Here is a 15,565-nt window from a genome sequence, read left to right on the forward strand (position 1 = left end):
AACTTTAGCAAGCTGATCTCTGTACACAGCTTAAGTCATTCCTCTCATTTGTGATAGTCTCCTGAAAAGAAAAATTAGGTTTAATTTCACTTTTCTTTCTGTCACGGGATAAATATCACTCAACAGCACCTCAACATCATCTTTAGTAGACACTTTACCCATACCTAGTAAGATTTCAGTTCTTGTACAAAATAGGCCCGTTGCCTATTGTAGCAATACAAAATCCGGAATGCTGCTTCACTGCTAGTAACTGTTAGATGAGATCTATCCTCCCCAAAGGGGAGGGAATGACAAAAAATGGACCTACAGATCAAACCAGCCTACAGAAGTAGCAGGGCATGATGCTTTGCAGACCGTATCTAAAAATATAAGTGGTTTTTTTTTTTCTTTGTAACTTCCAAGATGCTCAGCAGAAAAATACATGAAGACTCCTATGTAAGTTCATAGGCACAGTTACAGCTCTTGGGTTCCATTCCTATGGGTTAACCACACAGACAGCTGTAAACATCAGCTTGCTGCAAGTGCAGAATACAAACCACAAACCATTAAATGTTGATACTATTATATTTTCAAACAATTAAATGTTCTTTTCATAGAAGAACAGCAGACACTCAGAATTCACTTGGATTGAATTAGAGTCACTGAAGACTAGATTTTCTTTGTAGGTGCAGCTTTGAACACAGCAACAAGTATCCCATACTCAGTGGCAGTCCTATGAATTCTTGACAAAATACCTATAGACTCAATCCACAGTGATGAGACTGCAGCTGTTCCTGGCTAGAGGAGAACTCCTTTAGAGCAGCAGCAAATTTCAAAGTCCCTGCTGGGCTACAAGACAAGAGCAAATAGGTGACAAAGCTTTCTTTCTTTCCCATCCAAACACTATTTATGCCTCCTACTTCTCACCCTTCAATTGTATTTTGGAAGAGTCACATGTCTTTTCTCTTTCTACGTAAAAATTGTCTCATCACAAGAGATGAAAAAAAAGGAAAGAAGCAGGCTCTTAGAGAACAGGAGCCAACTCCTTAGCTTAAGAACTGACTGGCTTCAAATCTCATTTTTCAACAACTAAGGATGTAGTCAGTCTTTGATTTCATTCTTTAGTAAATGATGACCTAAACTCCAGGACCATACCATGTGGCTGTTTTATAAATAGCATGCAATACGCAAACTGAAGTAGTAAATGCATATATAAGAGGTCTGACTTTGGGAAACCAAATTTCTTCATTTCTTCCTGTCAAAGAAAAAAAGAGGCTAGTGTGCCAGGAACTGGATGGATACAAGGCCTGCACCAGTCATTAGCGGTGACCATCAGTAAATGCACACAATAGGCAACACCTCCCACTGCCCTTTGGGATTGGCCAAGCATAAGATTCTTCTGCAAAATCTGTCCCTAGAGTGTTTTGCAAAAGCTCTTCAGTAAAGCCATCTGAGCATCCAGTCAGACCACTAAATGAAAAATAAATAAATAAATAAATAAATAAATAAAAAATGAAGAAATGACATGAGGCATTTCGAATTCCCAACCAGCACTGACTGGCCTGCACAACACTGGTAACTCCAGGCTGAAAGCAAAAGGACCTGACATGTTCATCTTTGTACTCTGCAGCAACAGACATCAGATCCATGATGAAAAATCCAAGAGCTTCCAAGGGCCCTTAAAAACTGCCTGGCTTTGGTTTTATTCCCATGGGTCCATACTACAAATAGTCACAGCAGCCTGCCCTATAATGCATTAAGCAGCACAAGGACTGCCCAGACGCTAGCAATTCAACTGTTCTCCAGTGCCCACATCTTACACGTAAGGCACCAGGTGTGCTGACTGGGAATTTACCTCAGCTTTTCCTTAGTTGCTAAAGCCTGCAAGAAAGAAAATCTCACCTTTAGACTGTCAGAACAACAATACTCACAAAACAAAAACAAATCCATCAGACTGGCAAAATCAGAAGAAAAAAAGAAACCAAAGTATGGCACAGTCTTGTGTGAATGTCACCCAAATTATTATGGCTCCAGGAAAAAGTGTTTGGGTGAAACCCGGCACTGAGCAGACAAATCAGTAAGTAAGGTTATAAAAAAGCAGTGTCACCTGATCACCTTATAAGAATACTAAATTGCCTACCCTGTTCATTTGTAAGGAGAGAACTATGCTTGTTTTAAGAATGTTTTAAACCCATAAAAGTAGGAAATAGCAACACTCACTTTCAACATTAAGAGCATTATACAACATGTATATGTGATGTTTTCCCTTGGACCTCCTTGTATGTTCTGGTATCTCCTATGCTCCTCACCTTAAGAGGTCAGAGTAGTTCTCATGTACTCTGCTGTGCCTTGCTTCTGAGAGGTCCAATTTGGTAGCCAAAAACTCACTCTTATCAGAAGTGCAGAATTTTCCAGGACTCTTTAAAACTTTACCTCCTACATTTGATTCTTAGACTTTCTGAAAGCTGTATGTGAGTAAGCTATGTCCTGTTGAATAAAATACTCTCCAAATCAGCACAAAGTTTCACAGATCTAGCATTTAACAAGGTGATGGTGCACTGCTTTAGCAGAGAGATGATCCAAGTCCTGAGAGCTTACTGATATGACAGAGCACTGTACAGCGTATCACTGTAATTTTGCTGTGGAAACATTTCCCCTGTTGAATCAGACCTTAAGTCCATCCTGATGTTCTGTCCCACTGGCAGTAGCCAGTACTAGTACTTCAAGGATGGATGTAAGGAAAAAATGCCTCCAAGAAACAATAATTACATCCATAATACTTTCTTCCATGCCTCAGAGAAGTTAGCTTAATACGGATGGAATAGCCTTCTAAGCATTTCTCTCATCATTTAATCTGAAGTGCTTTTAATATCCAGTAAATAATTCTTTTTGACCCAGCTTCTGAGCTGCTGTTCTCAGAAGGCAACTGCATTAATTTTGAGTGTTCTTCATTAACTTTCTACTAGAATATCCATTTTTGCTATGAATTTTTTGTTTTTTAAAACTTGCGATCAGCTCAGTTCCCTTTTTGAAATTGCAGCTATGCACTTCATTAAGTTGTTGGCAATAACATCTATCCTCACGTTCTGCCTTCAGACCAGGTTGCAAATTCAGAGCCCACACAGGTGAAGAGAAACTCAGATTACTTTTGCCAGTAGGCATTACTGTAGCCTTATCCATGTCAAATTTAATCTGTCACTGGACTGCCAAGATGTTTAATTCTCCCTGGAATGTCTAACCAACCTCAACAGCTTGCAGCAACTGAAAGAAATTACCATGATCAGCAAAATTCCCAGTTCAGTCTTTCCTTCTCCATGCTGCTAACAAGCAAAGTACCATTGACCAGACCCCCATCAGTCTGCACACAATTTGCTTTCACGTTTAAATCTATTCAATTACTTGTAAGCACGTAGTATGATGCAAAACAGAGAAAAGGAAAGGTTAGAAGCATCTCTCTGTGTTTCGTATCCTGCTGGTTTTACTAGTTGGAGTTGCAAAAGTAATATATGACTAATTAGGCTAACTGGATAGAGAGACATTAAGAGGAATTGTTATCCATGAAGAACACACATTAACATGCCTGGGATTGCAGGCTCCCAAGTGCTCTAGCCCTGTATCAAATGATCATTTCTCTGCAATTCCTAGGATCACTTTCCTCATTCATTTTCAAAGAGTTACAGACAGTGTATTATTGAAAAGCTGTTATGATTCTGGAGGCTTTTCTTGCCAGCTATCATGTCTAAACAAATACATCTCAGGAGACAACCACAAATGGGAAGTACCCTAGGAAGCCATGATTTTTCCAGACATGCAAATGAAGTAAAGAACCCCAATTATTTTTCATGCATTGTTCCACTTCTTGCCACGATGGGAGCAGGTTGAAGAGCACAGATATCTTTAGCTACTAATGTTCATATTTATGCACAAAAAAGACAGAAAGTTTGTGGGGAGCTTGCTGAATTAAATGAGGCACCCAGTAGAAGAGACAGGAAGGGTTTTGGAGTCACTTTTGTTCCCCATTTTCTCCCAGGCCCTTCCTTCTCTTCTCTCTCGTATCTCACTTCAGTACCATAGAGCGATGATCAGACAAGTAATCTTCTAACTCTTTGGTACAGCTGGGGTTTTACAATCCACAATGTACTTTATAACTCAATGCCTTGCAAATTTAGGGCTTAGGCAAAGTAGTTAACAGCCAGTTCTCTGAAAGAGGGAAAGCCCCACTCTTGAGAGAAAATGAGCACACTGTTCAGTTTCTACAAGCTGCTTCCATTAGTTATTACTTTCATCCCTCCTAAGTGACCCTTATCCTTGTAAAGAGAAGGTCTACTCGTGCGGACCCCATATGTGTCCCCAGGATTGGAGTGGATTTTCTGTTGCTCAGCATGTCTCTACTTCCCAGGGCGTTTCTCAGGTGAAGGGTACCTGGATGCAGAGCCCGGGCTGTGGACCACAGGTTTGAAATAGATCCTCCTCAGAGAGACTGTGAAAACAAGTGTATCCCCTCTTCTCATGTGAGACTTGTCTCCTACCAAGGCACATTCCTGTGGCTACCTCACCCACCATGTTGTCTTGCATCTCAGAAGCCTGCCCACTCATAACAGCTTATCCAGCACTGCGTTCCTGTCACATCATGCTCAGAGATGTCAGGGCTCTCAGCATCAAGACAAACTGGCACCTGCCTTTTCAATAAGTGTCCCCGTCTTGCCTGATGCCCAAACCTGCAGAGAAGCTCTTCCAAAACCTGTGAGTTACCCTGACAAACAAGATATGGTCCAGAGGAGGCCAGACTTACCTTGACCACCCCAAGAAGGCAACATCGTGATTGTTCCCTGGTACAAACCTCCTCAAATTACCTTTCTTTTCCCTCATATGCCCCTTATTTCCCATGCTGAAGGAACAGATCCACGGTGTTATTCTGCCAGAAGCGATCATCGCCACACTCATGTCCATCAACTTTCTCTTCACCCCATTCTAAAATGGGGATGATCAGCAGGAAAGTGTCTTGTTCTGGTGGTATTCAAAATTAGTCAATTGTCAGCTCTCACATGTAGTTTGCTCTCCCAGATCACTGCAAATAATATTGATATTCCTGCCATACACTTCAAGAATCAAGGGCACAAAAGACCAAGAATATTTCAAGGGAAATAACTTCATCTGCTTCCAGACCAGTTTTGCAGAACATCCTACAGCCACTAAATCTCTGTCCAAAAAGAGACTGGTATAAGACACAGAATGAGCCCAAAAAGCAAGACTGAAGAGCTACTGTGGGAGAGGGGAGCAGGCAGTGATGTTTCCCTGTCCTATCTTGCATAAGAAGAGGGATGAGAGAAACCACAATTCTCCATGTAAGGCAACAAGGCAAAGAACCACCCGACCCTGCCCTGTGGAAGATGGACAAAGTCATATCACGTGGTAACCCCAAAACCAGACATCGCTGAAAAACTAAGAATACACAACTTGGCTTGCATTTTATCGATGGGGGGTAAAGGCAGAGTCTGGCATTTGGTGTTTTCTATCCCCCTTTTCAACTCTCTCAGCAGTGACCCTCCCAGCCCAGCTCTGTTGAGTTTGGTAACTTGAAGCCATCTGTGTTTTGCTGTGTGAGGGGACAGCCCAGCCACCCAGGCACAGGCAGGGGAGCCCTGGCCAGGAGTGGGAGCACCCAGTTCAGCTGTCTGCCATGCCGGAGCTCCTGCATGGAAAAACGCCCTTTCCAAGGCTTCCAAGGAGAAAATGCTGAGCAACAGATGTCAAATCATTTGCCAGTCAACTGCTGGGGGTGGAATGGAGTCTGATAGTGCCAGGTACTCTTCCCTCTGAAATGAGATGGGGTGTAGGGGCTTAAGTCACCTGCTCAAAGCCAGCACAATTAAAAGCAGATGTTTCAGAGACACCCTGACAGAGAAATCCTGGTAGAGACCCTGGCAGAGGCTCAACACACCTGCACGTCTGGTGCAGGCCCACCAGGCTGTAACATGTTAGTTGCATTGCACCAGGCTTCTACATATCAGGTTTACCTCACTGGCCCACTGGATCCCAGTATTTCCTCAAGTGACTCAAAAAAAATAAATTTAGTTGTGCCATGCCATGCTTCACCTTCATTTTTGTCAGATACAGTCTCCAAGTTTTCAGTCTTTCTCTCATTCCTCCCCCTGATCCTCTCCTAGTGATACTTAGAAGTGAGAGCAACAAAATCTTTCAATATCTTGAGTTGGAAGGGACCCACAAGGATCATCGAGTCCAATTCCTGGCTTCACACAAGACTACCTAAAATTAAACCCCCTGTCTGAGAGCACTTCTTGAACTCAGGCAGGCTTAGTGCTATAACCACTGCCCTGGGGAGCCTGTTCCACTTCTGTGGATATGAGGGTCTTCTCACTTTTAATTTTCCTGCAGGGAAAAGAACAGACTGATGGAGGGAAAGCATATAGTGGAAGAAATTACTTTTTCCACCAAGGACTGGAAACAGGCCTGTGGTCAGAGAGGAAGGAGAATAAAATCTGTCTCCTGACCTCCATGACCCTTCACCATCACTGCTGTCATGGAAAGGAGCAGTGAGGAAAGGTCATGAATGGGGGTGGCTGCTGCCCTCATAGGAGCAGAGAACAAAGTCCTCCATGAAAGTGCATGGTACCAAAGCCTCACAACAGCAGCCTTGCTGTGGGGAATGAAGAGCAACAACAGCACCCAACTAACAAACATTTAAGATCCAGGCTTCTAATGGGGCAAAGACTGGAGAAGTCAGGGTATGAAAGACCTGGAAAAAAGACTGTGATCATGGGGAAGCCAGGAGGGGAGCAAAGGACTATTGTGCTATCCTATTTAACCCAAAGGGGAGACAAAACAGCAAAGAGAAAGAAGCCAGCTTCATTCTGGTTTGTACATCATTAGTTGAACCAAAGACAAAGAAACAAACAAAATCAATCGAGTTCCAATGGCCAAATGTCACAGGCTGTGACATGAACATAACAGAAGTCCAGACCAAATGAAGCTTGTAGTGCAACAGTTCAGGAAAGGAAAAAATAAATAAATAAATAAATAAAGCCAACTATACTCTACGTGTGAGCCTTTGATCTGATTTCACATTTGGCCTGACCTTTAGATCTTATTTATAGCATCCTTAGCAATTAGTAAGTACTAAGACACAGTAGAAGCTATGAGGTCAGCTCTAAGGGTCTGGAAAAACAGCCAAACTTGAACATTTAAACTAGCTTGATCTAGATACCTCATGAAAACTAGCTGTCTTACTGCACTGCCAGAAGCTTCTGTCAGCAGTGCTCTAGACACTCCAGTGGATTTTTATCTGGAATTTTGCTTTGGCCCAGGAGTCAAAGGGAAGAGAGTTTCTTAAAACCTTCAGTTTCCCCAGAACTCTCAGCATCAGCTTTGTGTTCTGGGAACACCATGAGAAAGAGACTCCTCGCAACTTCGTTTCTGGACAACCCACAGGTACTACCACAGGAAGCAAATGTGATTGTTTGCTGCCAGCTCACCCTTCTCCAAACAGCTGTTACCATCTCAGTGCTGTGGGAGGGCATGCAGCACCCCCAGAGTGCAGGCCTGTCTCTGCTGGAAACAGTGTTTTGACACTCCTCCTCTATGATTTGGTCACAAATCTGTCTTCAAGTTCATGAGAACTCAGTCTGGGAAATATTCAAGTGTACAGCCAAGAGTAGGAAGTAATGTGTGATTTACATCTGAAATGAGATCCCTGAAAGGTATTTCTTCAGGAAATTCAGGTGCCATGAGCGCATATAATTTCAGCATGGAAAAGTCATGCTCATTACTTATATTTTTTTATTATAAATACTATTGAAGGCTGTATCATGTAACTTTGGGATTAAAATAAGAGCTTAACTCTCCAGATGAGCAACAACCCCCCAAACAAGTGACAGCTGAAGCAAATACCTGGAACAATCCTCCAGACCTTCCTTCGCTTTGAAGCAAGATACAGAGGGCAAGACTACTGGGGAAGCAACCTGTAGTAGAGGTGCCAAAGACAGATGACCTGACAAAACGCAGTGTCTAGGGAAGGTACGCATTCCTACATTATAAGAAAACAGACCATCGCTTTCGGACATACTAAAAAAATGTAAAGCAGCAGACACCTCTTACAAGAGATGTCAAGATGATCCTGCAAGATCTTTAAAACCATATAACGAGACAAACCTCAGAAAATATAGCACATCACAGGTTAGTAGCAAAAATCAGCCCCAAAGGGCTGTGTGCTACTGAACGTGTACATGGAGTTGGGGACAACAGCCAGTGGTTGCCAGAGAGAGATGGAGTTTAGCAAAAGCATGTAACAGCTCAGTTGTTCACAGTATGGAAGGGTCACAACCCACAGAGGATGAGATCGTTACAGGAAAATAAGAACTACAATGCAATATTATAAAACCTATCTGGATTGTATTGGATTTGTCGATATTGCCAAAATCTGCTCAATATCTTGTTGAATGGAAAGGACTTCTGACTGACCTGGTGTGAAGCCAAAACAAATGTGCTTATTTATAAATAGCAAAGAAAAATATGCAGCTAGCATTGTCCCAGTGTCACCGATCAGATGTAGATAAAGAAACATTTTACCTGCTGTATAATACAAGGGAAGACCACATTAGGTGCTAAGCAGCAAGACAATTTTACAGAGCACAATTAGCGTGACCAGTGCTAGTACAAAAATGACATTTCAACACTATCATCATACATTAAAGTCACAAAAATCTGCCACATTGACAGGAAAATTAAAAAGTCCTCAGAGTCCGCTGGAAACGTTTCTCCAAAAAAAATCTAAACCAATTTATCAAGAGGCATAGGGCAGTCAGTCCCTGGACTTGTTACCAGTATGATTCCCTTATTCCCTTATCAAGTGTAAGCATCTTCTGGAAAAGCAGTAAGTGACCTAGAGGAACATTTTACAGAACAATGGAGGGGAAAAAAGCCCCATTCAGCAATATGATATTGAAAGTCCTCCACAGGCTAAAATTGTGGCATTTAGTCAGGCTCCAAATCCAGATGATGTGGCAGAAATCAGAGGAAACTACATGTTAGAAATTCTGGGAAGATGAAAAGAACAAAACAGAAAACCAGTCGGTATGGGCTGTGACAATGGTGCAGTACAGTAAATTTGTAAAAGCCAACAAAAGGTTAGAGATGACTGTCTGATGAAGCACAGTACGTGTTGTTACACCAATAAAGATAAAAATTGTATTTTGTTCTCAGTTAGACAAGAACTGCTCTCCACACAGGGCACAGAAGAAGTATTATCACTGATCCAACCTGAGTCATTAAGTAAAGAGATTTTTAAACCTGTTTCTAAAGAACATGTATTGGCCCCTGTAGGAGAGAACTGTTCTACTCTTTGCAATGGACCAGTGCAGCAGCTCCTGGAGTTACATCCAGGACACGTACAGAACATGTGGTTCACTTTTGTGCCCACACAAGCAGAATTCAGTAATTCTCATGGGCTTTGCCGCTCCCCCCAAATCAACATGTTCTAAAACAGTAAGAGATCAGAAAATGCATTACCTAGCTGTGGATCTCTGCAAGGACGCTGAATGCGAATGGTGTGCAGGAAACAATTAGGAACTCAAAGATACCTGGAAATGTGTCTGGGTTGTTCACCTAGACCATTAATTTAAGTCAACTCTCAGAAGTCAAACTGTCAAGGCAGCGTTACACGAACTGGGATACAAGATACAGTGGAAGGGTGGGTGGTGAGGGGAAAAAACTTGGAAGAGGTGCTTGAATTAGACTAAGATTGCCCTCTGTTCAGTGGGGTTGTACATCCCTTTCTGAAGTTTTTATCATTGTACTTTTCAGCATTTTGTTGCTGTTTTTTGACCTATCAAGTAATGCTCCATGATGGTTCCCAGGAAGAAAAAAATACTTCAAAAGTCAAAAATGCTTCACTGTTAAGTGGTTGGGTCTCGTTCTCCTTTACTACAGCTTTCAGACTGACTTTGACTTAATTGGCACTGCAGCTGATTTCTATCTGGGTGGTAAATTATCTGATATTCAAGGCCTATTTTATTCAGTGAATCAATATGACTGCACTGATTATGTTGAGGAAGGAACAGAGCTGAAGTCCTTCCAAGGAAATTAAGGACTGAGGGATTTCCTACACAGTGGTTGAACTAACTGAATACAGTCCTTGCCATCTCAGAGACAGGAGTATGCACATACTCTAGATGCCAAGAATTTATTCCCAAAATGTGTCACATGCTTTCCCTTCCAATTCCCTGAACTAACCTGTCACCAGAAAAAAAGCCTGATCATCTGATCCCAGAAGTTTCCTCTCAGAAGTTTCCAGGAATTGAGAAAGACTTCAATTTATACAAGCCTGTACTGGCTCAGTCTATAAGGAAAGAAAAATAAGATTCACTAAAGAGCTGGAAGGGTTCATGCAATTCTCCGATTTCATCTGAAGCAGAAACACAGACAGATGCTTTAGGACAAGGAATTGTAGCTCTTCAGAACCTGCTGCTCTTCACACACCTTCTCTGAGGCAGAGAAGCAAGTACTTGTCTTCGCACAGCCAGATGTGAGGTCAGAATAGCTTGTATTGAGCCCCTTCCTACAACCCCGTGCAGCCATGAAGTTCTAAGACAAACTTTAGCCCTGTTTTGTTCAATACAGAACCAATTTATCCAGAGTGCTGGGGCTGTCTTCCACTCCCTTTGGGAAGCAGAAGAAAGCTCACACTACCCAGAACATTTCTGGGATGTTCAGCCAGCATCCTGCACACTCATTTTCATTCCCCTGAATTCAGCTATGCCCTGTGTCCCACTGTAAACAGCACCTGGCCTTCCTCATGGCCTAGCAGTTGTAATCATTTAACTGTGTTCTGCAGAATCCCTTCTGTTTTTGTTCTTCATAAATCAATCTCTACGGTATTGCTTTTTATAGCTCCTTACTAGGAGACATAGTTACTTCTGCAGCAAAGCAATTTTTTTTTCACTTTATTTTTCATCTCCACATTAATCTTTTCAACAGGAAGAACACCATAAATGCGAGTGACTCAGTCTGTGCTTCAACCAAGCATACACGTTGTCTGCAGCTCCTAACACTGCAGCGCCAAGCCCACTCCATCTGCTGAGAGGGCTGGAGTAGTAGAGAGACAGCCATCTGTGTTAATCAGAATCATTTACAAGGTTACTCCCACCTGGGAAGGAAGAAAGGAAATAACAGGCAAGCATAATAAAATAATACACATTAAACTGTCCATTGGAAAAGTACGGTGACTCTGTCACTTAGGATAGAGACCAAGCTCGTAACGATGTTCTGCCAACTTAAAGCCAGCTTGAAGTTTATTTTTGCTAATGATCTAATCACAGACTACACTAAAGGAAAAGATCCAGCTGTGCGTGCATTCTGGTTCTAGCTCCTTCCACTGACTAGCTGGCTGGCTTTAGGGAAGCAATTGTAACAACCCAACAAAAAGAAAACCACATTCTAGCAGGACAGCAGTAATGAATCATTAGCACTAGTGCCAAAGACAATAGTCTCACTTGTCACTTAACACAGAGAAGTTTGTTGTGCTCAGTCCCAGCATAACAACACCCAAGTCCTTGACTGCAGCTTTTAGATACTACTGGAAATCTGATAATCAAACTACATGCGTCCCTCCTCAAAGGTTAAACCAGACTGGTCATACCTGCTTCTAGAAATGGTGGCACTCAGAGGAGCACTGTAGCTACCACACACCTTATGTACCAGGTCATGCTCTGGGCCTGCAGCAGGAGATTACATTCTCCATGACCATGTACACATTTCTTGTGTACAGAGGAGGGTCTGTTGGATGGGGCTGCTGACCTGCCAGGTGTATGAGGGCTTGCAGACCCAAGGGACCTCCAAGCATCACTGTAAAATACAAAACAATAAGATCACACTATGCCAGTACACATTATCGTAGAGAAACTTCAACCAGAAATAGACAACAATGTGAAGCATAAGCCTGACCAAGACTCGTCTTCTTGTGACTTAGCCAGGATGCCCCCTCTCTACGGGCAGGAATAGGTGGCCTTTTCTCCCAAGAAAGCTGACACAAACCCAACCAGTCTTTACATAAACTCCTGAAGACAGCAAATGGGCCCAGCAGTATTGCCAGTGAAGCCAAGGGAGTTGAGTCAATCAGTGTATCCCGCAGAGATAAGTAACTGTAACAGAAAACAGGGCCCCACACTTAAAAGAGCATGAGATAGGGAAACAGGTACCAGAGGTTCAATTGATGGCTTTTTGGTGATCCAGTTTCCCTTCTGGGATTCAGTTTCATCACCTGAAAAATAGGAAACACTAATAGTGACCTCCTTGGTAAAACATTGAGATGTGCCACATCCCAAATGTGTTCTTGGAAGGTATAATGTACCAAGGAAGAAGGTGAAAAGTAATGTGTTATGCTAGGGATGATTATTAGGAAAAACAAAGTGATGGCAGAAAAAAGACTGAAGGGCAAAAAAAAAAAAAAAAAAAAAAAAAAAAAAAAACTTGCTGACCACTGAAATCACAAGTCCATTGTTTGAGAGTGTCAAAACCAAAGTCAGACAACACATTAGAGTGCCATTTGTCAAAATCAGGGAAGCAGACGAGATGATCGGCTCATACTCCTCAACTCAATATTTATGATGCACTGAGATCATGACAGATTTCACCTCGAAAGAGTATATAATGTGAAAAAGGTTAGATGAAAAACAGAGCACAAGGAGATCAGTAAATGCTTCTTTCAGGAATGTTAAAGTACTACCAAATGACAGCACTGAAAAGAGAAGAGAAGGGAGTGGAACCAAGTCAAAAACCTGGTGAAGAAGTAAAATTGGTATAGTTATTTTTGATACTAGACAACAAGGACAGTAATCTCAAAGACACTCAGAGAAACAATGGTTCCCACTAAACTGCTTGTGCACCTTTGAGTAGTAACTTCACAGACTTGGAGACAGATCATCCCAGGCTGAACGAAGTAGGTGACACAAATGTGGCAGGGTCTTAAACTGCTGCCTAAACCATCAGCAGCTTGTGATGCAAGCATGAACACTTCTGTCCCCCTCTTGATGTTCTTCTTTCCTTCTGTTTTACCCAGTGTCACCCAGGACACCCCTACAGGGAGTTTATAACTTTCCCTTTCCTGCTTCAGTACTTCACCTTCCTTTTTCTGTCCCCAGGATGAGCCCTAAATAACTCCTCTTTCCCAGTATATCTAGAAAATTGTTTGTCGTGTGCCTTCTCACCTGCCATTTAATCTAGTCTGACATGATGACCACTTCAATCATCCCTATAAATCAAACTTCCCAGGCCTCTCATCTCTCTTCTTTCTTCGCTGTGAATTCCTTCCAGCTTGTCAGAGCACCCCAGCACACCCAGAAAGGAGCAGAGCACTGCTCATCAGCATTACCGCAGCAGCCTCACTCAGCAAACAGCTCTGCAATAACTTCTTGTCAGCTTACAGCACTGGTAACATTCACCCTTTAAAAATACTATCAGACTGAAATATAGCAAGGTTTCTCTCCTGTCATGGCAGTCAGGCGTGTTCCAGTCAACGCTGTTGCTGGAAAAAGCGAGAAGCCCAAGAAGAACTGAACAGCAGCTCACGCCAGAACTTCATCAAAGTGCTGAAAAGACTGGAGCACATCCAGCATCTCACTGCTGTGCCCTCAGGCTCCTGGGTGGCAGCTAAGTGTTGCTGTGCCACCTGCACATGACCTTTTTTCAACGTGCTTTACTCTTGCAACAGCAAAAAGAGCTGTGCAGCTTTGAACAGCCGCCACTTCTCTGTAATGGCATGTTTCTCCTCAAGCTGAGCAGGAGCCTGCAGGTGTCCTTCCCTGCTTTTCCTTGAGTAGTGATTATCTGAGACCACGTCGAGCACCTGGGCAGCATTTAATTTTGCATGCCATTTCTCTGGGTGGAAGGAGGATTAGAAGTGCTTGAAAACGGTGATCAGTCAACTGGTGAGGTATTTGTATTAACAGGGTACCCCCTGTGCCTTCTGCTGGATGTGTTCAAGTCACAAATAGCTGAAGAACATAACATTCCTCAACCTTTATTTCACAGGTTACAAAGAGGGGGGGAGAACAAGTACTAGTTATGATTGCAGGTGGAAAAGAGACATTCTTTAGGTTAGTTACATGATTTACACATAAGCCTCCTACTTACACGACCCTTACCTTTTGCAATATCATTTAAATAATGCAATCTATTTTAGTATAGCAAAGACCTAGAACTACTCCTCTTTTCCAGGCGTTCAAAGGGAAAAGTGATTTTTGCTGCTCTCAGGATGAAGGACTAGGTCCCTACTACCACAGAAAGGGGAGAAGCAGAGAAAAGAAGAAGGGAGGACCCAGGCAGATAGCACACTGCCCTGGAGAACAGTCTTACTGCTCCCATTGTTTTTAAGGGTTATAGTAAAGGGGTTACATCAGGCTGGCAGCCAGTCACTAGTGGCATTCCCCAGGGCTCTATTCTGGGCCCAGTGCTCTTCAATGTTTTCATAAATGACTTGAATGCAGGACTCAAAGGTATTCTAAGTAAGTTTGCAGATAACACAAAATTGGGGGCAGGGGGAGCATTGACTCCCTTGAAGGAGGAGAGGCCTTGCAGAAAGATCTTGACAAATCAGAGAGCTGGCAATCACCAACTGCATGAAGCTTAACAGGAGCCAGGTACAGTCTGACACTTGGACAGGGCGACCCAGGCTCTACGTACAGACTGGGGGACAAGAGGCTGCAGAGCAGCCCCACTGAAAGGGATCTAGGGGTTCTTGTTAATGGCTAGTTGAATGTGAGCCAGCGGTGTGCCTGGCAGCCAAAAGGGCCAACTGTACCTTGGGGTGCATCAAGCACAGCATTGCCAGTCAAGGGAAGAGATTGTCCTGCTCTGCTTTGGTGTGGCCTCACCTTGAGCAGTGTGTGATTTTGGGTGCCACAATAAAAGAAGGACATAACCTCCAAAGGAGGGCTACAAAGATGGTGAAGGGGCAGGTGGTGAAGGCATGTGTCTACTGTTCCACAGTCTCCTCTTCATGTAGCAGCCACCATGAATGCAGCTCTCCAGGGCTTTGACTGAGTCAATAGTGCTGTGACCACTTGACTGTCCCTGGCAATCTACTAGCAAGAACCTGTGCCTATGACAAAAACCATCCTTGAGTGAATAGACACACTGATGGATTCAAAATCAAGAGTCAATATTGCAGCCTGCTTGGCTTACAAAGACACAAGGAGCAGTACGTGTCTACACTGCAGTAAAGACACTGGCACAAGAGTAGCTGTGCTTCAGCACTGTTCTAAGTAGGCAGACTACGCATAAAATCAGAGGATGGGTTAATGGCAGGGTACCACTGGAGATGCTGCTTACTCTGCTCTCCCACAGGCTGTGGCAACAAGCACAGTGCTCAGGACATACTGGCACAGCTTGGTGTGGGACAGGCAGTTCCCCATCCATTCCAGGTGCTCTGACCCAGCCAACTACATGACAGCTTCTTTCCAAAAGCTGTGTAGTCACATTAGCACAAGGCAGAGTCCTAATTTGTATCTGTTGCTGACACTGTGCGTATTAGCTTGGGCTGAGCACTGTGCAACACTTAGCTGTGTGCCCAGAG

General features: G+C 43.1%; 1 long non-coding RNA gene across 2 annotated transcripts in view; it reads right to left on the bottom strand.

Moving 5' to 3' along the window:
• Positions 1-8,710: 8,710 nt before the first annotated feature.
• The window catches only part of LOC118160637, a 39,863-nt gene continuing 33,008 nt past the window's right edge, over positions 8,711-15,565 (bottom strand). Inside the window, exons 5-7 of one of the 2 annotated variants that reach the window (XR_004747609.1) lie at positions 11,633-11,838; positions 9,373-11,140; positions 8,711-9,312 (exon numbers count right to left, since the gene is read on the bottom strand). This is a non-coding gene — a long non-coding RNA (uncharacterized LOC118160637). Of the gene's footprint in view, positions 9,313-9,372; positions 11,141-11,632; positions 11,839-14,882; positions 15,092-15,565 lie in introns of those variants that run through there. The other variant, XR_004747610.1, reaches the window with a different exon arrangement.

This window comes from Oxyura jamaicensis, chromosome 1, assembly GCF_011077185.1.
Source record: "Oxyura jamaicensis isolate SHBP4307 breed ruddy duck chromosome 1, BPBGC_Ojam_1.0, whole genome shotgun sequence".
In the NCBI taxonomy this organism is placed as follows: Eukaryota; Metazoa; Chordata; class Aves; order Anseriformes; family Anatidae; genus Oxyura; species Oxyura jamaicensis.